Source organism: Zootoca vivipara, chromosome 3 (genome assembly GCF_963506605.1).
Source record: "Zootoca vivipara chromosome 3, rZooViv1.1, whole genome shotgun sequence".
NCBI lineage: Eukaryota > Metazoa > Chordata > Lepidosauria > Squamata > Lacertidae > Zootoca > Zootoca vivipara.
This window is the reverse complement of record NC_083278.1, coordinates 117,034,045-117,056,455: the sequence shown is the minus strand read 5'-3', so window position 1 is coordinate 117,056,455 and position 22,411 is coordinate 117,034,045. Positions and strand designations below refer to the sequence as shown.

General features: G+C 46.3%; 1 protein-coding gene across 10 annotated transcripts in view; it reads left to right on the top strand.

Moving 5' to 3' along the window:
- Positions 1-22,411, top strand: part of NCOA1 (nuclear receptor coactivator 1) — a 268,356-nt gene that overhangs the window by 128,972 nt on the left and 116,973 nt on the right. Inside the window, exon 3 of one of the 10 annotated variants that reach the window (XM_060273180.1) lies at positions 4,788-4,906. The exons of 8 other annotated variants lie outside the window; for them this stretch is intronic. The gene's annotated coding sequence lies outside the window, so the exon portion shown is untranslated. Of the gene's footprint in view, positions 1-4,787; positions 4,907-7,165; positions 7,333-22,411 lie in introns of those variants that run through there. One more of the 10 variants, XM_060273184.1, reaches the window with a different exon arrangement.

Genomic DNA, 22,411 nt, shown 5'->3' with positions numbered 1-22,411 from the left:
TCTCCGTTCCTCTCCCGCAGCCGCCGACAGGAAGCAGACATCCCAGGGTTTGGAGAAGCGCTTGCGCAGCGCTTCTCCGAACCCTGGGACCCGTCCTTGCTGTCAGCGGCAGGGGGACAGGAACGGAGGAGGAGAAAGCGCTGCTTTCTCCTTCTCCGTTCCTCTCCCGCAGCCGCCGACAGGAAGCAGACATCCCAGGGTTCGGAGAAGCGCTTGCGCAGCGCTTCTCCGAACCCTGGGACCCGTCCTTGCTGTCGGCAGCAGGGGGACAGGAACGGAGGAGGAGAAAGCGCTGCTTTCTCCTCCTTCCTTCCTCTCCCCCAGCCGCCGACAGGAAGGACGCGCGCACTCTCCCCCCCGCCTCCTCCAACCGCCGCTCCTCACGGCCAGGGAGGGTTGTGAGGAGGCCTTCGCCGGCCTCCACCCTCGCTTCCCTGACGTGCCCTGCAGTGAGGCAGTGTCCGGCGGGAGCGGCGGTTGGAGGAGGCAGAGTGGGGGGAGAGTGCGCGCGCGCAGTCTCTGCTGTCCAATCCCTGTATCCCTGGGGCACATGCGCAGTGACCCAGGGACACACGGGACAACTGGACGCAGGGACAACATGGACTTTATATATATAGATGTGCAGGGAGAATTCTGATGATGCAAATATCGACTAGAAGACATGAATTTCAGTGGCATTGCCCAGGAATCTGTGTTCTTTTTTTTCAGCGATGGGCATATTGAGGGGGAAGGGAATAAACCATGCATGGAATAAGGAAAGAGCGGGATTAGCAAGATTTCGCTGCATTCCACAGTTGGAATTCAGCACTTAAAGACCAGCCAGGCTGTTGTGAAATTCTCTGCTGCTAAAGAGACTATGACTATCCTTTTGGCATCTGTTTATCTCTTGTCCATCAAAGATTCAATAACAGTGTGTTTGGGGCTGGAGCGAGACCATTAAGAGGAGCTCAGATATACACAGCTTTAATGTGTAAAAGAAGAAGAGAGAGTAGAAAGCATACACCCTGTGATCATGAAATGAGCTTTCTGCCCTTCTGATTCCTTTAATTTTGGGAGAGATCCTTTGATAAAAGGTGAACCTTCCATTTAGATTCTTAAACTGTGCCCAGGGATTGGCTTGCCTCCACACTTCCTTGGATGGTTTGGAACTTAACACAATAGTGGAGAGAACACAAAGAGTTGTATGGAGTTTTGCACAATGATTCCTGGCCATGCTTTCATTGGTCCTGTTGTACCACCTTTCTGATGCCCCAAGAATGTGATAAAACAGTTTAATCTGTTTGTTTGAAGGTGAGGGATCCTCTGGGATCTCAGCCTGGCGCTCCTCTTTCCTGCCTCTTCCTGGAGTGACTCTTTGGGTACATTTGTCCCCAGATGGATGAAGAAAAAAGGAAGGGCTGATTCTAGCATGAGCTTTGAAGCCCAAAGGATTCCTTTTCAAAGTGAGCCATCATTGCATGCACATGGCCAAAGTATGATGAAATAGTGGATCTGGGCACATGCCATACAGCCGTATCTGTTGGGTCCTACCCCCAGATCTGTCCCTGTCACCAGATCCAATTAAAGTTTGAAAGGACATGTGCCTGACAAATGTTGTGTCTCAGCTTGGGGTTGGACTATGCTTTACCTGCTACATTGGAAGGCTTAGCTGGCCGGTCTTGGGAAGTGGGCCTCCTCACAAATAATAATTGGTCCTTCCTCCTTTCCCTTCTGTTGTTGTTGTTGTTTAGTCGTTTATTCGTGTCCGACTCTTCGTGACCCCATGGACCAGAGCACGCCAGGCACTCCTGTCTTGCACTGCCTCCCGCAGTTTGGTCAGACTCATGTTGGTAGCTTCGAGAACACTGTCCAACCATCTTGTCCTCTGCCGTCCCCTTCTCCTAGTGCCCTCAATCTTTCCCAACATCAGGGTCTTTTCCAAGGATTCTTCTCTTCTCATGAGGTGGCCAAAGTATTGGAGCCTCAGCTTCACGATCTGTCCTTCCAGTGAGGACTGTGAATTGCAGAATTATTGTAAAGTGTAGGAAAGAATCAGGCTGTTAGATGACCTGTTTAGGGAAGCTTTTAATATTTGATGAATTACTGTATTGTATTTTAATATTTTGCTGGAAGCTGCCCAGAGTGGCTGGGGAATAATAATAATAATAATAATAATAATAATAATAATAATAATTGAATACATTGGCACACTGGGTGACTAGAATTCATCGCATTGGTATCCCACTTCCTCTAAGAATAGGAAAATACCGTAGGTGCAGGAGAGCGGCTCAAGGAGCTTCATGGCTGAGCAGGGATTTGAACCCAGGTCTTCTGTATCCAAGTTCTAACATTTTATCTCTCGTGGCTCTCAACTTTGAATATTACAGCATCTTTCTGAACCTGGCTAGCTTAGGTGCACGACTGGATGCTTGCCTGCAACTTGCATGTGACCAGGGAGCTTGAGGAGTCCTTGAGGAGTCCTAAGCTCCAGACTTCTCTTTCATCCCAGGATCTTGTTATGTAAACAGCAACAGTGTTGTCTCTGGTGAGTGGAGTTCCCAGCTCCAAAGAAAAACACAGTGACTTGAGAATAACCCAAGGGAGTCTACAAGGCACCCTTCTCCCCATGGGTGGGAATCAGCCTCTCCTGGACAGGCCTATGGGGGGGGGAGGAGCCATGTGCACTTGCCCTGGGCCTCAGAGGGTTGTGTTGGCTGGGTACCCCAACATAGACCGGCTGCTTTTTTGTTTGAGTTTATAACTTCATTCTAACAAGATCCCCATCCCAGGCCACTGACAAGCTCCGTACGGGCCTGCTCCTGGGAGTTCAGCAGAAACCGGCTGTGAGAAAGGGGCTAAGCCCCATCTCTCCTCCACCCACTAGTCCTTTTGCTCAATGTTGCATCCTCTCACAGCAGCTTTTTGTTCTTCTTGGAGGGTGGAACATGGAAAGTTGCACAAAAGTCTGCGGAACATGTAGTTTGGCACCAAAAGTCCCTGTGATTCCTTCTTGAAGAAAACAGTATGACAACCCCAAGAGCCTGTCCTCTGGTTGTGTGCATGAGCAAATTGCCGATTGTGCTTCTTCCAGAAAGTCCAACTCCAGCAAGAAATGCCTCTCCTCCTTTACTTGGAACAGTGTCTGTGGCCTTTGCTTGGGGCAAATGTTCCCCCTTTTGCAATCAATCTTTGTGTCTGGAGCAGTCTTGCTGCATTCCTAAAGAGCACTTCGTTTCATTTTCATTTGTCCTCTCTCCCTTTTCCTTGCTATTTTTGCCTGCAGAGCCTGCAATGTTTAACTTTCTGTTGAGCCTGGAGGGGGTGAGGGGAATGAAAAATGTCTTGATTTGGGGAAGGAACAGAATGGGTGTGCCTTCATGGTTTCAGTCGTTGTTGTAAGACTCCTCAAGCCTCTGAGAGGCCGAATAATACAAGTGCTTTAAACAGATGTGCTCATTTTGCTTATTTAGGAGAGGGGATTGCTCAGTGGTAGAGGAATGGCTTTGCATGCAAAAGTTCGTGGGTTCAACCTCCAACATAAGAAGAGTCTGAAGGATCAGGTCTGTGGTCTGTGGTCCATCTATTCCAGCGTCTGGCTAACCAGATGCCTGTAGGAAACGCTCAAGCAGGACCCAAACACAATAGCCCTTTGAGTCCTGTGGCTCCAAGCAGCTGGTATTCAGAAGCATTCCTGCCATAGACTATGGAAGCAGATTATAGTACAGTTGTACCTTGGAAGTCGAACGGAATCCGTTCCAGAAGTCCGTTCGACTTCCAAAACATTCAGAAACCAAAGTGTGGCTTCTGATTGGCTGCATTAAGCTCCTGCAGCCAGTCGGAAGCTGCCCCAGATGTTCGGCTTCTGAAAATCGTTCGAAAACTGGAACATCACTTCTGGGTTTTGATAATTCAGGAGCCAATTTGTTCAGGAGCCAAGGCGTTCAGGATCCAAGGTACAACTGTACAGTGGTACCTTGGTTCTCGAACTTAATCCGTTCCAGGAGTTGGTTCGACTTCCAAAACTGTTCAAAAACCAAGGCGTGACTTCCAATTGGCTGCATGAGCTTCCTGCACTCAAGCGGAAGGCATGTTGGATGTTCGGCTTCCGAAAAACATTTGCAAACCGGAACACTTACTTCTGGCTTTGCGGTGTTCGGGAGCTGATTTGTTTAACAACTAAGCCTTCGGGAACCAAGGTACCACTGTAATAGCTATTGATGGCCTTAATCTCCACGAACTTGTCCGATCATCTTTTAAAGCCTTCCAAGCTGGTGGCATCTTCCACTTGTCATTTTCACTTTTCTGCAACCAGGGCCAGCCCAAGACATTTTGGCACCTGAAGCACACCCCAAAATGGTGCTTCCCTCCCTGCCAGGGAAGAAGGGGTGAGGGAAGATCTATATCAGGAACATGGAGGGGGAAGAAAGATCAACATGGGAATCTGCTGCCCCTGGTGGATTCTGCTGCCCGAGGCAGCTGTCTCACCTTGCCTCTTGGTTGGGCTGTTCCTGTCTGCAACTAATGACAGGTTGGAGACAGCTTTAAATTGAAGAAACAGCACAGGGAGGAAAGGTTGCCCCACCCTTCTCAATACCATAGCCTCAGTCCAAGTATTAAAAAGGGGGTTTCCCAGGTTTAGATAATCCATTAAAGATAGGTTCCAGGAGTCACAGTAAAGGTTGGCAGGCAGGTGAAAGACCCAGGAAGGATTTATGCCTGGTCAGGTGAGCAGGAACCAGAAGGCTACCTGGTGTGGACAGGGGTGGATCTGGGCTACAACACTTCCTGCTTCTTCCTCTACTTTGCAGCCTCCAGTGTCTCACCGCAAAGGGCTTCACTTCTGTTTGATTCCTGTGGAAAGGCTCCATTGTCAATAGACCATCATATGCTGACGGGGAGAGAACCACAAGATGTGCTGATCTCATGGGTATGTGCAAACCTGCATTTGAGGTCTGTAAAAAACCCAAACCTCCAACTTAAATTTGTGTCTAGAGGGCTGTGGAAAGTCAGTGCAGAGCACAGATGAGGCTCAACAGCATAGCTGCCAAGTTTTCCCTTTTCTTGTGAGGAAGCCTATTCAGCATAATGGAAAATCCCTGAAAAAAAGGGATAACTTGGCAGCTATGCTCAACAGCATCATTTTAAGGACAGGTGGGCCATTTTAGAGAGGCAACCTATGCAACCACTCCTCTTGTTGCTGTAAGACACACAGGTCACAATCCCAAGTGTGCATGTGGGACTTCTATTTCGCTTGTGCTTTAGCAACTTGCTTCACCTGAAATGTCAAAGCTGATACCGTGGTCCAGCATGTTTTAAGAAGAGACCAGCATTATTCCCAATTATCACTAAGCTTATTTTATCTATTTTCAGTACTGTTCTATCCTCCTAGGTTGCCATAGAAAGTTTTTTTTAAATTTCATTTAAAAAAATAATAATATAAAAGTAATCATACGAAAACACTAAAAATGCAGCATGCAAAGCACCAAAACCATAGCAACCAGCAGCTAGCATCTCCCTAGCTCCAATGTTCTCCCTTGTTTCCTCACTCCATCAGTAGGAAGACACAGATCAAGCCAGGTGGATCTCTCTTGGAAAGTCATTCCAAAGTTGCAGTGGCATAACATGAAAACTCCACCCACCTCAGTTCAGGAGGGAGGGGGGGAGGTGTTGGTGCCTCAGTTGTTGTCTTGAGTGCATGAGAAGGCACATGCAGGGGGAGGCAGTCCTTTGGGCATTCTGCTTCCATAGCATTCAGGGCTTCAATGTTTAGCACTGGCAACTTGAACTGATCCAAGAAACAGATTAGGTAAGCAATGCAGCTTAAAAAATATCAGTTATATACTTGGACTAGAAAACTGCAGCATTTTTTCACCCGTTGACATTTCCAAGCTGTTTTCAAGGGCAGCCTCCCTAGAGGGGAGCACATCCTGCACAATACCCTGGACATGATTACAGTGACCAAGTATGCCTTCAACAGGAAAGGGAGCTTCCACATGCAGAGGCACTATACCTCCAAATACCACTTACTAAGGACAGCTTGATGCCTCCACTGTGTCATATTTCTAGGTTTCCTAGAAGCATCCAGCCGGCCACTGTTGTAGGCAGCATGCCAGACTAGACGACCATTTTTGTCTGAGCAAGCCGAACTGCCCCAGGACCAGTCTAGTCCAGCATCTTGTTTGGAACAGTCCCGAGCCAGGTGCTTCCAGGAAACATAGAAGCAGGACCTGAGCGAAGGCAACCCCGCTGCCTGCTCTCCTGCAGCTGGAATTCAGAGGCATCCTGTCTGCAACATGGAGGTTGTCTTGAACAATTATAACTGGTAGCCTAGCGGTTGACTTGACCCTGGATTTGTCTGATTGTTCCATAGGTTTAATTGTGTGTTGTGTGAAACACTACTTGTGCCTTTTTAACATGGAGGTAGTCTCTGACACAAAATGGGGTATGTGAATATAATACTGCATGGGGGGTGGGTGACCAGCACTACCAGTCTGTCAGCTCCATCCAGGGAATCCTCCCACTTGCCATATTGTCGTCGTTACCATTTTATGTCTTAAGTTTCTGCACTGCTTCTGAGCCCCAAATGGGGCTTTCAGAGCAGTTGGCAGTATAACTATTTGCAACAAATGCAACACGTTTGTCACCGAGCCCTTTCAGTTAAGCAGCAACTGAAACAGCATCAGCATCTGAGTCGGTGTTGTGGCTCAACTGCCTTCCGCACGTGGCTTACCGCTCCGCCGGGCGCTGCAGAAGCGTGGCGGCTGCCTATGCGCCTGGGCTGCGATCTCCTCTGCCACGCGGGGGTGACTGACTCCTCTGTTTTGTCGCCTGTCCGGTCCTTTCAAGGAAGCCGCCTCGCAGTTCCCTTCCGGCATCCCGAGGAAGCGCACGGGAGCAGCCGGTGCGGATCTGCTTTGCGGGGCTCCTTCGCGTGGGCACCTCGCCGCCGGGACGCACGGCAGCGCCCTCGCCCGCCGCTCTCCTCTGCGCGTTTGTTTCCCGAGAGCCGCTCCCTTGTGCTTGGCCAGAGTCTGCCAGGTGGCACCAGGGATCCCAGGAGCGTCGCTGGGTTGGAGTGGCTCTGGCGGCATGTGTTTAGTTTAATTATCCAGTCAGCTGGTGTGGAGATCGAGCAGCAGCAGCAGCGCAGCAGCAGGAGCTCGGCTCTGGTGCTGAATCCTCCTCCTGTCGCAGCAGCAGCGAGCGCACGCCAAATGTCTTCCGAGCAGCCCGGAGCACATGGAGCCGAGGGGAGTCGAGGGAGCCTTGCAGGGGCGGCATGCTAGTCCTCAGGTTGCTGCTGCTGCCGCCGCCCAGCCCACGAGCGTGCTTGTCTAGCTGGAAGCCGTCCAGGTAAGGGCGACAGCCCCGTGGAGAGGCGTCCGCGTTCCTCTCGCTTCCGACTGTTGGGTGTCCTTCATCGAAGACCTTTCTCCCGCCAGGCGCTCTTCATTGGCTGCAAGGCGGGAGGCAGCGAGGAGGACCCTCGGCACCTCTTATCTTTGTTTATGTAACCGTGCAGACCAAAGGCAATGTCCAGCTGCAGGGGGGCAGCTCGATCTCTCCAGCGACAGGCTGCTTTGCCTTCAGCATTGAAGCTGGCGTTCACTGTAGGCTGAACTTTGGTAGTTTGCTCTTTCTTTCTTTCTTTCTTTCTTTCCTCCCTCCCCCACCCTTCTCTCTCTCTCTCTCTCTCTCTCTCTCTCTCTCTCTCTCTCTCTCTCTCTCTCTCTCTCTCTCTCTCTCTCTCTCTCTCGTATTCAGTAGTGCTGCGTAGTTTTGGGAGAATGCTGTTAAGTGCAAACTTGCCCATTTCAGCAGTGACCTTGAAAATCAGCGAATAAAAGTTCAAATTGTTCATACTTGGCACGGATTTTCTACGCACGTTGCTTGCAGAAGTAGGCACACGGTGGGGTTTTTTTATGGGGGGGGGCGTGGGGGAGACCCTTAAAGGGAAAGCAAGTCAGAGGGGAAAGAGCTCTTGGAAGGGGGGAAGCCCTGCTGATCACTTAACAGCCCGCTAATCATTGACAAGCACTAAAAGCAGGAGAAAAAGTTAATTATTTCAGATTGTTTTCTCCTAATAAGCTGCCGCACAATAGCAAGCAAGTTTTTCCTCTGGTGGAAATTAATTTGCTGCTGTTGTATCAGCAAGTTCTAAACAATTGCTGAGTGAGGAATGTTGGACTCGGTGATCTGGCTTGAGGCTCGAGAAATGTTGAAGGCACATTTTAAAAGCACGCAGTAGAAAAGGCAGGGGGGGGAGTGGTCTTACTGTTTTTGATCACTTCAGTGGATTATCAGCACTGTGTTTTGTGACTGAGGACTTAGAAGCACCGTGAGCAAGTCTGTCCGTAACAGCCAAAAGTACCGCTTGCGTTATGCTAACGTGTCTCTGACAGAGTTCCACGTGCTGGGAAGCAGAATTGGCACAAATAGCTGTATGTAACAGTTGCTACACAGCATGCAGTGGAAGTGCATGGCTGGATGTAGCTGCACCAAAGCAATGATTTGTTCCAAACTTGGAAGCATGAGTGCCTGCAATCTGATAAGATGCATTAATATGTGTGCGCCATGTTGTGTAGCAATTTAGCTTGTGTGCGGTTCTGTATTAGGCTTGTGCCCTTTTGATGCACAATCCAGTCGTTCACCTAGATGGCTGGTGGTTTGCATGGTTTCCTGCTGGCAATCGTATGGCAGTGAGGTGGTGCATGGCATCCAGTGGTGCTGAAACCTTTTGCTGTTTATCTCTCTACTTCCTCCACCTCTCGTTTTTAACTTTTGTGCAAAAAGCTCCTGTACCGCACTGTACAAACCTTCCTGTGCCTGGCCTGGAGATGAGTCTCAAGAGCCCTTTCCCCTCACCGCTGTGTTGCTGTTCTTCCTTCCCTGTGAGAACTCCTTTTTTTTTAAGTGCATCTATGCCATTGGACCCATTCCAGAAAAGGTAATTTTTGAGCAGAAGTTAAGTCCAGCTGCTTTTATTATCCCTGTCTTAAGGTTCTCCTACTCCCAGCATGGGCACAAAGCACTACATTTATTAAGTTTTGTCCGGATGCATGGTTACGATGCATAGATCACCGTTAGTTTGGAGATAGAAAATTCAAGACACTCTGCAGGTGTGGGAGGCAGAGGCTTGTGTGTACGAGGAAACGCACAAAGATTTTTACTGGAACCAGAATGGGCAAAACGAGAATGACTTTGGACCTATGGAGCTGCCTTGTCGCGAGTCAGATCCTTGGTTCTCCTAACCCAGTACATTCTCTCATCTGGCAGCAGCTTTCCAATAGCCTTTTCTAAATGGAGGCCAGGGGTTGACTCCTAGGTGCCTTCAGATGACTTGCACTGGGTTATGGTAAATGTGGCCCCAGTGGCAACGAACACCCTGAATTGTGGGTGGGGAACCTGTAGTCTTCCAAATGTTGTTGGACTCCAGCCTGGCAAATGGTTGGGGATGGCGGGAATTGTATTCTGGCAATGCCTGGAAGGCTAGAGGCTTCCTACTCCTGCCCCAAATCCATCTCTCCATTCTTTTGCAGCCCTGCTCTGCTTCCTCTTATTTACGGAGGTTAGCATTGTGAGGTTTGAAAGCGAGAGGTTCTTCGTTATGGTGCTGCCTCTTTCGAAGTGTTTAACCAAAGAGGGATTTTGTTTGTCTCATTATTATCCCTTCTTTTCTCCTGCATGGAAATCAAGTCAGTGTAGGTCTGTTTCCAGGCAATCTGTTTGGCTTCGTTGTTGCCTTATTCATTACGCAGTCCAGTCAAAACAGTTGTCTTAAGGAAGGCCTTTTAGAATGTCTGAGTCCTTTGTTTGCTGCGGCAGCTCCTGCTGTTTTTCCTTTATCATCTTGGTTTGCTTAAGTAACTGTTTCTTTGTCTTATAAATTGCATGTTTCTGGGGTTATTTAATAGACAGGAACCTAACACATTTTATAAATAAATAAATAAATGAAAGTGAGGCTAAAATAAAGCTTGCATTGAAAGCAGAGAACCTTTAGCAGAGTGGGGGAGATGTACCTGTATGTTGCCAACACACACATGCTCCAGCCCCTCTTCAAGGCTTCAACCGACCACATATCCAGCAGTAACTACCCTGGAGAGAAAGCACACATCTATACTACCAAAGTAAAATAGCTTTTATGTTTTCATAGCCATCATTCCTCTTAAACGGGAAGCCTGGGAACAGAGATTTGGTGAAAATATTGGCAATTTTGCATTCTTTGCAGCATCACAAAACTGCACCTACTAGTGTGCATTAAGAGTATCATGGTATCTTACACCTGTTTCGAACCAGTTGAAGTTGTGTAGTGTAGACAGACACAAGCAGCACAATTGCCTCTCTGTGGCTATTACCCAATGTGAAAGTGCTTCTGAAGTAGGTATGTGGCCGGGGGGGGGGGAGAGATGTTAATAATATATAGTTCAGGCTTTCCATTTAAGTTATTTGCTTAATGTACTTTTTGCACTATAAATTTCAGTACTCTGGACTCCTGTGTGTGGACTCTCTTTTTCTCCCATCTTGCCACAGCAAGCCATTTGTTTCTGCAAAAATGAGGCCATGCTTTCTTGCCCTGTGATCTTTATGAACTGCTGTATGTGCCTGCTCAACTGCTTTTTAAAAAATTGGCAGAGATGCCAATGATACATTGGAAATCCTCTCAGGTTGGTCTGATCTAGCCTCAATTTGGAAACTCAAATGAATGATTATCGTTTGTCTTGAGAGTTCTCCCTTTTCTGGACCATCTTAATGGTTTCCAGAAACAGTGTGAAATGAAAGCTAGGATCACTGTTTCCTGCTCTCTGCTCCTCAGTTTTTAAAGTTTTGCTTCACATTCTGTCCTGTGAGCATATTTTGTGCTAAATCCATTTGACTTCCCTTATTTTTCCAGCAATGACATTAGAACCCAAAGGTTGTCCAAAGGGCACAGGATGATGCAATCGCCAGTTCTCCTTTCTTCCTTTGCAGAAAGGAGTCCCTTTCCAGCATTATGATGATCTCAGGAATATGGTGCTTTGAGAGCTCCCCCGCTTCTCTTAGCAGTAACACATTGATAAAGTTTTTGTGACTTGTCATGAATAAGCTTGATGGATTCCTAATATGCTAACTTTCAGTTCCCATATGCATAATAGCAACTTCAAGCTGCATGTGGAGGAGGATAAAGTGAATTGCTAGCTGTGCGATTTGCCTATAATGTTTGTTAAGTGTAGCCCTTCTCCCATAAGGATCCTTCTATTGACCCTGGGGCTTCATTAGCAGAGAGTGCTTGGTCTCACATAGTCCCACTGTGTGTCACTTCCTAGACCAGGAATGTGAAAAACCTGATATTTTATTTCCATGGAATTTTCTGTGTCACCTCTATCTCCACAGCCTCAGAGATATATGGAGCATGTGGTCCATGGAGTTTCTTGGCTGTCCTTCCCTTTGTGTCCTTATTCTCCCCATCACCACCACTGAAAAAACCCTCCACTGTTGCACAGATTGTTGCACATTATAACCACAACCTAGTGCTCATTGACAAATGAGTGCCACGGTTTCCGTTTTGATGACTTGCCTTTCATGCATAAGCACATGTGCAGTTGTGCCTGTGTAGAAGAGAAGAACAAAGTTGAATTGGCAGGCCAAGCACTTGTTTGTAGACCAGGGGATAGGAAGCATGTGGCCCTCCAGATGTTGCTGGACTACAATTCCCATCATCCCTGACTGGCTGGAGCTGTTGGGAGTTGGAGTCCCACAATATCTGGTGGGTCACAGGTTCTCCAACCCTGACGTGGACCATTGTGGCAAGAATAGGGTCTGAAAGTGATTGCTTTGCTCGCTTAGGCTGGACGTTAGTCTTTGCCCATATACACCCCAATCCAGTTCTGCTTGTGTGTGGCTTGTTGTGGAAGCAAATGCACATCCATTAAGAGTAATGCAGTGCTGAGGACATTTGGTCTCAGGTGTGCATTTGTAAAGCATTCAACCCATGATCCCCCCACAACAGTTTCAGTTTTCGACTGCCAATTAATTCTTCTCCCAAAAGGAAAATAAATTGGATAATCAGAGCACAGGAAGACTTCAGAAAACTGTCTGCATCGGTGCATCAAGAAAATGTGCATTAGAAATTGAACTGGTTGGATTGCTGCAGGATCTCTTATCTTGGGCTTTCTCCCCAGGTATCCAGGCAGCAAGAAAGTCCACACCTTTCTCCCCCTTGTCATCTTGGAAGAACAGAGATCTACTTAGGCAGCAAGTCTGTCAGCTAAGAAATTGATTGGAAAATATTGTAGGCCAAGAACCCGCTTTGAATTAAATATGTGGGCTTCTCTATGAAACGAGGGACATTGAATGTGGTGTGCTGTTGTGAGTTTGGTCAACACCCCTTACTTAGTATTAGTGGAGATATTGCATTAAAACATGTTGCCTAACTCACTTAAGGTGAAATAATTGGTATAGCAGAGCATCATGGCACCCTTGGTTCAAACCTTGCTTTTGCCATGAGTTCACGCAGTGCTCTTAGGGAAGTCTCAATTCGTCTTCACACCACCTACAATATGGGGGCAATTATACCAGTCTTACCGTAGTTCCATGGCCATTGTAAGCAGTCCTTTCTTTTCTAGAGAAATAGGTGTCAGTGCTCACCATGAAGTTGTTACAGTAAGTGTCACACTTTTTAACAACAAAAAAGAGGTGTCGGTATAGCGTAACCCTTAAGTACCCCCCCCGGGGGGGGGAAGACCAATTGTAAGGATTATTGAGATAATGTGTGTATCTCAGGAGGACTGGAAAAGTGCTTAGTATTTTTAATATGGTTGCTCTTTATAGTGAGACACACTGTGGCTACTTTTTAGTTATGTATTACAGCAGTGTTTCTCAACCTTTTTTGGGCCAAGGCACACTTGTTACAAGAAAAAAATCACGAGGCACACCTGGAAGAAAGTTCCCCTCTGCCGCTCATTCCGGCGCCCCTAGAAGCAGCAGCTGCGGCTCCAGCGCGCTCGTCTCCGCTAGCCTGAAAGGGAGAGGGGCTTCGGAGGATCCACCACTTACGGAGCTTCCGGACGAACGGCGACAAGGACAGCTCCGTCGGAGGAGATGACGAGGCAGCGGAGTGCGCTGCCATCGCCGCCACCGCCCCACATTCAACCACCGCGCCGCAAGCGAGCGCGAACTTGTGAGAGGTGGGGTTGGGGAACAGAGTGGCGCCGGGCCATCTCGCGAGAGCAAGCGGCGAGAACAGTTGCCCGAAAGGAGCCCCTGGGAACTGTAGTCCTTTCTCTGGCTCCCTTTCCCTCAACGGCGTGCGGGGGTGGCGGAAGTGGAGCTTTCTCTCGTCAGCCAGGTTTGCGCTCTCGCGAGCCTTGAGCTGAGGCTTCCGGCTGGTGAGGGTTTGCCGTTGCCCGGGAAACAAGCCGCACGTCACGGCACACCAGCCACCGTTTCGCGGCACAGTAGTGTGCCGCGGAACAGCGGTTGAGAAACGCTGTATTACAGGCACCTCTCCACTTGCAGGAACTGTGCCTGTAATGCCATGTGGGATACTCTGCCAGGAGATGCCTTCTGTGCCAACTTTTAAAAGCCTGCGGAAAACTTTTCTATTCTGTCAGGCCTATGCAGGCAATTACGAACCTCCCACAATGGGTTACTGATCTTTGTTTTTAGCTTTCTCTGCTTTCATTTATGGCTTCATCTTATTTTTGGTATTGTAAACTGCTTTGATTTTCAGTGGTACCTTGGTTCTCAAACTTATCTGTTCTGGAAGGCCGATCCAAAACCAAAGCGTTCCAGAACCAAGGCGCACTTTCCCACAGAAAGTAATGCAAAATGGATTTATCTGTTCCAGACTTTTAAAAACAACCCCTAAAACAGCAATTTAACATGAATTTTACTATCTAACGAGACCATTGATCCATAAAATGAAAGCAATAAACAATGTACTGCAGTCACACAATCAATCAATAGCTGAACTGGGTTCCACACAGTCAAAAAAAAACAAAAAAAGAGAGCCACAAAACCGCAAAATAAATAGCAAAAACAGACCTCAGCGTAACACTCAAAACAGAAGTGTGCCACTCAAATCAGAAGGGTAACACTCAAAACGGAGCATGTTCGGCTTCCGAAAAAAGTTCAGAAACCGGAATACTTACTTCTGGGTTTGCAGTGTTTGGGTTCCAAGTTGTTTGAGTACCAAGGCATTTGAGAACCAAGGTACCACTGTGTTTTTGTGATATAGGAGTATATAAATATTTTTATGAATGAATGTGATGCCTGCCTGTGGGGACGGGGCAGGGGGACAGTACCAAACACCCAGAACCAAGTGGTCTTTGATATTGCAACTTCACCCTAAGAACCCAGGCTTCTAGATTTCACCTTGGGGCGCCGTAGAAACATCACACTGGCCATCATGGGGTAATCAGAGGCTGAGAATGGGAGTAATCAGCCTCCCTAATCTTCCCGGGGGGTATGGGAAGACATAGTCTCATCCACAGATGCCCATTAACCAGCTTCGACTTTGGAAGAAGAAGGGGCTGGGGGCTCTGGATGGAAGCCCCCGCGACGGTCTGGCACTCCTGGATGCCCGCTTTTATGAGTGAACCAAGCTCCATAGCTTAAGAATAAAAACTGGATATAAGCTTTGGACATGCTTCAGATGAGGAAGGAAGATTTATTCTGCTAAGTTTGGCCTCTGAGGAAATAAAAGATTAGGAATGATCACCGCAGAGCTAGAAATGGTATGTGACGGAGTGGAAGGGGGGAGGCAAGAACTTTATAATTGTGTTTTATTATCTACTTAACAAAATCCACCCCAGAAGAATCGTCTATAACCGTTTATAACATTTATAAAGCAAGCAAGATTGGAAAGCTGGAAATTTATTGAGATAATATGATTTCTTAAATATATAAACTGTGTGAAATGAAAATATCAACAATTAAAGCTTTTAATTTTGGACTTGCCTGGAAGGTGACTGAAGATTCCCTAACTCATGGATATCAGAGAGAAGCATTCTCATTAGCAGCTGGAACTTTGTCAAGAAATTTCTTGGACATGACGCAGTTATAAATAGGTTCCACCATATTGGAGACAAAGCTGGGCTACGATAAGAGTCAAAGGGGGAGTGAGCTATAATTAAGACATAAGATGTGTGTTTTTTAGCTTTGATCTGGCAAAATCTCCCCTGAAAAGGCTGTATTGAGTAGTGGCTTTGAGAAATTATTGAACAGAGGCTTAGTTTGATTTATTGAGATTGTGCGAAGATGGCGGCTGCCGGCTGTGAAAAGGACTGTTGGATTCCTGGACTGACTTGGCAAGATACCAGGGTGCATAGAGACAATGCTATTCTACAGAAGGGAATTATAGGCACAAAATCCACACAGAAATATATATTGTTTGATTAAACTTGCTTGCCGGAACAACTCAGGGCCTTGAAAAGAAGACAGAAGGATTATAACAAATTTAAGGGAAACGATTTGGACTATATTGAATAGAAAGGCAGTATATTATAAGCTGATTAGGCCTTCTGAGTCTGAAGCATGGGAAGTGATTAAAATTGTATAATTTGGCAGAAGATTTGGTTTAATTGTTTAATTGATATTGGCATAATTTGTATAATTTGGAATTGGATAGGATATTTAAAGTGGAAAATTTAATAAAAATGTTTATAAAAAAGAAAAAGGAACCCAGGTTTCTAAAGTGTGATACCCCCAACGAAGGGACACTGTCATGTGTTGCCTCTTGAGAGTCTTGCATTAAAACTACAGTAGCACCTTGGTTTGCGAACATTCTGGTTTGCATACGTTTTGGATTACAAACACGTCAAACCCGGAAGTGCGTGTTCCGGTTTGTGAACTTTTTTTGGATTACAACCCATTTTGGGCGGATTACGAACAAATTTTTTTGGAGGCCCCATTGGTGAAAGTGCACCTTGGGTTACCAACTGTTTTGGTTTACGAACAGACCTCCGGAACGGATTATGGTTGTAAACCAAGGTACCGCTGTAATGAGGAAACCAGACAAGAGTGCTGGTCCTGGACTTTGCAGTCCAGCACTGAAAATCAATAAGGATGAAAAACAAAAATCATTACATGCTCACCCACTTGTCTTCCCCAGTCCAGGTGTTGAGGCCCTTTCAATAGGAGTTGTCAGGATCAAACCCCGGTCCATGGCCATGAAAAGGAGCCATTGGCCTGTCCCCAAGTGTCAACAGACAATAGTAATGCAAAGACTGGGGGGATTTGTGGTGGTTTTTGTTCCCAAATAACACCCCCTGCTGCCTTGGGAACTCTTTGGAGTTGAAGAGTGAGGGATGGGTGTAGGTATAAATAAATTAATAAATAAATAAATAAATAAATTTATAAATAAATTAATGACCTACTTTGGAGGGTGGAATAATTTGATAAGAGAATAGATTCAGGTAGGTAGCCATGTTGGTCTGACACAGTCGAAATAAATAAATAAAATTGTCTATTAGCACCTTAGAGACCAACTAAGTATGTTCTGGGTATAAGCATGCACACAAAAGCTTATACCCAGAACATACTTAGTTGGTCTCTAAGGTGCTACTGGACAATTTTATTTATTTATTTAGATAAGAGAATGTTACTTGCTTGGAGCTTTTGAAATAAGGCACTCAAAATGGCACCATCAGGGCAGGACTTTGAGGCAAACGTAGGACTTAATATATATTTAAGTAGGTGGAGTATTGAATACAACCATATAAAGAGCACAGTTCCCATAAGACTCTGAAGTCCAAAGTCTAAAATTAGCAAACTCTACCATTCATTATATATGGAACGAAGAGCAATTCAGAAAGGTTGTCTGTGGCATAGCTGTTCATGCAGCCCTCAGAACCTAAGAGCCTGCAGAATCAGGCCAGTGGTCCATCCAATCCAGCATCCTGTTCTTGCAGTGGCCAACTAGATGCTTGTGGAAAACCAGCAAGCAGGACCTGAGCACAAGTGCATCTCTCCCCTCCTGTGGTTTCCATTAACTGGGGTTCAGGAGCATCACTGCCTATGATTGTGGAGTCAGAGCGTAGTTCTCATGGCTAGTAGCCCTTGATAGCCCTCTCTTCCATGAAAGCCAACTCCATGCAATGGGAATCTGCAGGGTGACCAGACCAATTGACATAGTATGGGTTAAGTGTGTATACCAGCAATGTCCAACCGGTCGACCGTGATTGACAGGTAGATCCCCTGGAGATCGCAATTAGACCACGTGATTGTCTCTGCCCATGCCCCCCCCTGCTCTGCCCCCCTGTCACATTAATTGTGCGCTGTTTTCCCGAAAATATTAATAATAATATATTATTTATACCCCGCCCATCTGGCTGGGTTTCCCCAGCCACTCTGGGCTGCTTCCAACAGAAATATTAAAATACACTAATTTCTTAAAGATTAAAAGCTTCCCTAAACAGGGCTGCCTTCAGATGTCCTCTAAAAGTCTAGTAGTTATTTTTCTTTTTGACATCTTGTGGGAGGGCGTTCCACAGGGCGGGTGCCACTACTGAGAAGGCCCTCTGCCTGGTTCCCTGTAACTTGGCTTCTTGAGGGAACCACCAGAAGGCCCTCGGCACTGGACCTCAGTGTCCGGGCAGAGCGATGGGGGTGGAGACGCTCCTTCAGGTATACTGGACCAAGGCCGTTTAGGGCTTTAAAGGTCAGCACCAACACTTTGAATTGTGCTTGGAAACGTACTGGGAGCCAATGCAGGTCTTTCAAGACTGGTGTTATGTGGTCTTGGCGGCTGCTCTCAGTCACCAGTCTAGCTGCCGCATTCTGGATTAATTGTAGTTTCCGGGTCACCTTTAAAGGTAGCCCCACGTAGAGCGCATTGCAGTAGTCCAAGCGAGAGATAACTAGAGCATGCACCACTCTGGAGAGACAGTCAGTGGGCAGGTAGGGTCTCAGCCTGCGTACCATATGGAGCTGATAAACAGAGCCCTGGACACAGAATTAACCTGTGCCTCCATGGACAGCTGTGAGTCCAAAATGACTCCTAGGCTGTGCACCTGGTCCTTCAGGGGCAGAGTTACCCCATTCAGGACCAGGGAGTCCTCCACACCTGCCCGCCTCCTGTCCCCCACAAACAGTACTTCTGTCTTGTCAGGATTCAACCTCAATCTGTTAGCCGCCATCCAACCTCCAACCAAAGTTCAACATCTGGCCTCCCCCCCAAAAAACCCCTCCCCACGCTCCTCCTCCCTTCAGTGACAATGAGTAGATCACTGCCAGTTTTTTTAATACTGGGAGTAGATCGCAGTCTCTTGGGAGTTGAATGTGCCTGGTGTATACCATCACATTCAATGTAATTGCCCATAATGTTTTAAGCAGGCCCAAGCCGATAGGTTGTTATACGGTAGTTGTGAAGAGCTTGGCTTCCGACTTGATGTGGTCTCCTTCCAGATCCAGTTTTTGAGTCTTTTCAAATGCAAACAAGGAGAATATACAGAATGTCCTTTTGACAAGTCTTCCCCCCAGGTAGTTCAGTTATCCAGGTAACTGTCAGATATGTTTGCACTCCTTCCTCTTGTGTTGAGATTTGTCTGGGCTGCTCTTGTTAGCTAAAGTCAGGGGATATCTTCTATAATGCAGAAAAGAAAATAACAAATTCTTTGGGGGGTGAGGGTATTTTGGGAATTGCAAATATAACCCACATGATCTACTTGTTAAAAATTATTGGGCTGTATTCCATGTTGGTCCTACTCAGAGTAGGCTCATTGAAAATTATTATTTATTACATTTGTATACTGCCCTTCATCTGAATAATGAACATGACTAATTTAGCTACATTAATTTCAATGTGTCCACTGTATAGGGAAGTTTTTACTGTTTGATGTCTTACTGTATTTTAATTTGTTGGAAGCTGCCCAGAGTGGCTGGGGTAACCACCCAGTCAGATGGGTGGCATATAAATAATAAATAAAATTATTATTATTATTATTATTATTATTATTAATTTTATTATTACTCCTATTATTATTATTATTACTACTACTCTGAGAGTAACTTGGTTGGATACAACTCATTGGAATTGTGCAGAATATATTGGCTGAAATCTATAGACATAGAATAAGTTAGGATGAAATGAGTAACCCTGGACTGACTGTAGGAATAAGTAAACCACATTTGTTGCAGAAAATAAAGTATGCATTTGGAAAGGATCCTCCCATGGGGGGAGGGGGGCGGATCGGATAACTTTTAAAAATGTGATTTGTTAAATATAAACATTCTTTCCTGCTGGGCTCCAGATCTTGATACAGTATTTGGCTTCTCTCGTTTGTTTTAATTTGCTGCTGAGCTGTGATAAGGAGTGCAGAATACCATATGAATAAGCAAACTCCCAGGAGTTTACTGTCCAGCAGAGCCTGCGCCCATAAAGCCTGCAAGTAGCTAATTACCTTTTGGAGAGGGGAAATGACACTCTCTTGGAAAATTATTGACATAATACTACACTTCAAAGTGAAAACCCCTTATTTTTGCAACTGTCTTCATGCCTGTATAGCCCCTGCTAAATGAGTGTGAATTGCTGTTGTGCAGTGTTGCAATGCTGTCTTATACTGCATCAAAGTACTTGACTGCTATCAGCGTGGGTGGAGTAGACAATCAGACATTAATTGTTTTGCTCATCAAATACTCAACTTGCCTGTCGGAGATGTCAGGCTTTGACAAGTCAACCAGATCGATCACATGGCGTGTATTATTCTTCATTGTACGGGTGCCTCACTACCCACAAATTGCAGAAGCCTGTCGAGCCAAACTCTGAGCTCAGCAGAGCCTGATTTGGTTGCCAAGATGTATCACTGAAACATGTGTGAAGGAGTAGCAGTACACAGTTCCTCTGAGCATGTGCCAAAATCCATTCCTTTGTCGTTGAGCAACCACAGCTAGATGTGGGATATGGCACTTAGGGGAGGAGGCGCCCCCCCCAAAGGAAACATTGCAGAAACTGTTCTTCCCTCTCCCCCCCTTCTTCTGGGGCAGATTTAATCTTATCAGTGACTAAGTAGACTGAACAAATGGTGGACGAAACCTGCTGAGCTTCATTCCATTCCGTTCACAGAAGCTCTTACTTTCCTGAGTGCTTGAGTTTGTCACTAATCGGTAGGCTTCTTTTGAGCCCATTTGCTCTCAAAAGCGAGAGATATGTATGAAATTGAAATAATTGCAGCAAGTTAAGAACTATCAATTCCACCTCTTGAGACTTTTCTCAGGGCTGCCTAACTGCGGGAACTTAGGGAAGCTCTCACTCAACGCTGCTGAGTAGAGATAATTTTCTTTGCCCGCCCACCCAAGCTGTCACGGTCCTTGAATGATGGTCTATCACAGCACAGCTTGGGGTTGAAACAATGGGCTCTGAATACTCTGAAGGGAGCTTTGCGGAGAACCTTATAAGCGGTCCTTGAGTTACGGAGCACTTAGCAGGCTTTCCGTCTCCCCTCCCACCCCACACACCTCTTCCCCCACCCTTTTCTTTATTGCTAGATGCAAAAAGTTTTGAAGCCAGATGTAGTGCAGGCCTCTCCCACCTGTTTCCACCTACAGTCGCAGGTGGGCTGGAATGGAAGTGGCACGGTCTCAACCCCAGTGAGGATCTTGCTTTTTTTTTTTTGCTCCCAGTCTATTCCACATCTACATGAGCGGGGCTTAGGTTGCACAAACAGCATGAAAGTGTGTGTGGGGGAGAGGGAGAGAGAGAGAGAGAGAGAGAGAGCGCTACAACATGGGTAGGCAAACTAAGACCCGGGGGCCAGATCCTGCCCAATCGCCTTCTAAATCTGGCCCACGAATGTGCCCTTTTATTTAAAATGCATCTCTGGGTTGTTTGTGGGGCCTGCCTGGTGTTTTTACATGAGTAGAACATGTGCTTCTATTTAAAATGCATCTCTGGGTTATTTGTGGGACATAGGAATTCGTTCATTTCCCCCCCCCCTTCAAAATATAGCCTGGCCCCCCACAAGGTCTGAGGGACAGTGAACCGGCCCCCTGCTGAAAAAGTTTGCTGACCCCTGAGCTACAACAAAGCCCAGGCGGCCTGAAAGTTGTGCATGGGATGCTACCGTATGATGAAGCACACTTGCACTTCTCAGGCACCTTCTCTCTTCAAATTTCTGCCACAGAGACGCCTGAGGTCCTGTAGTTTGCATCTGCTGTGCCCTAAAGGCTTAACAAGAGGCATCCGAGACCCACAACAGATCACCTCTGTGTTCTTTGTTTTGCAAATAGCTGCCTCTCCCCTCTCCATTTTGGATCAAGCCCACCACCTGGGTGGGTGTAACTATCTGGCTTCTCGGAGCCGTCTTTCCTGCAGTTGGTGCTTGCTACAGCTGCTCCTTCCCTTGGGTGGAATTTTGTGCTCCTTCCTTCATAGTAATGTGATTCGCTTGCAGCGCTGTGTTTACCTTGCTCTGCACACCTGCTTGTTTCCTTTACAGAGTTGACATCTAACTCCAGATACTGTACATAGATGTGGCACATTGGCACCAATGGAAGAAAGTGGAAAGCAACAGAGCACGCATGTTTGACAACGATTTCATTTGGGCGGGGAAGAGAGACAGCACTATGTAGCCCTTGAAGTTCCTATCAGAATTTAATAACTACTCTGATTATGCAACACTAGATCTATAAAGTAGTCCCAAGGGGAAACATCAGTGCTTGCCAGTGGTTACCATGGTTACATCCAGTTCTTAACAAAGGAGGAACAAGTGTGAATTCAATTATTCTTATTTCAAATACTGTGCAGCAGCACTTATCCAAATGGCCTGTAGGACATAAAAACACATTTGGATAATTAGGAGTTCATATAATCAAGGGCTGGAGATCGTTTACATTAGCAGTATGTGGTGGCAGTGGTAGCAGCAATGCAATAACCTGGCAGAAAGATGAAATTTAAAATAGCTAAGACTCTGCTAAGACACACACATTTTATTTTATTTTATTTAAAACCATTTTTGTCGCTCAAAATCTCTTAAGTGTTATTATACAACAGATAAAGAAGAAGAAAAAACAAATATCGCCAAAAATATGCAATAAAACCACCAGGACAGTTTACTAAAAACTGCGGTAAAAACTACAGCGGTACCATAAAGCATTATCACCTACAAAAAGGGGCAGGGTCCAACTTTAATAATCAGGAGGAACCTGAGAAAAAGGTGTGTGTTCAAATGACACTAGAAACTAGTAGCCTGAATGGTTATTCCCATACAGCACTGTGGGAAAACATTCCAGAGAACATGGGCATTGGCAGAAAATACCCTTTTACAGGTCACAGCCATATGATGGTCTATTAACACATTTTGCCACTAACAGTAACATCCCTGATGATCTCAGTGATCTACCAGGTCTATACAGGGGCAGGCAGTTCTTCAGCTAACCAGGTCCTGTGCTTATATGTAAATAACATATAAGCTATATGTAAATAAAAAGACCTTGTACATATCCCGGTCAGAGTCGG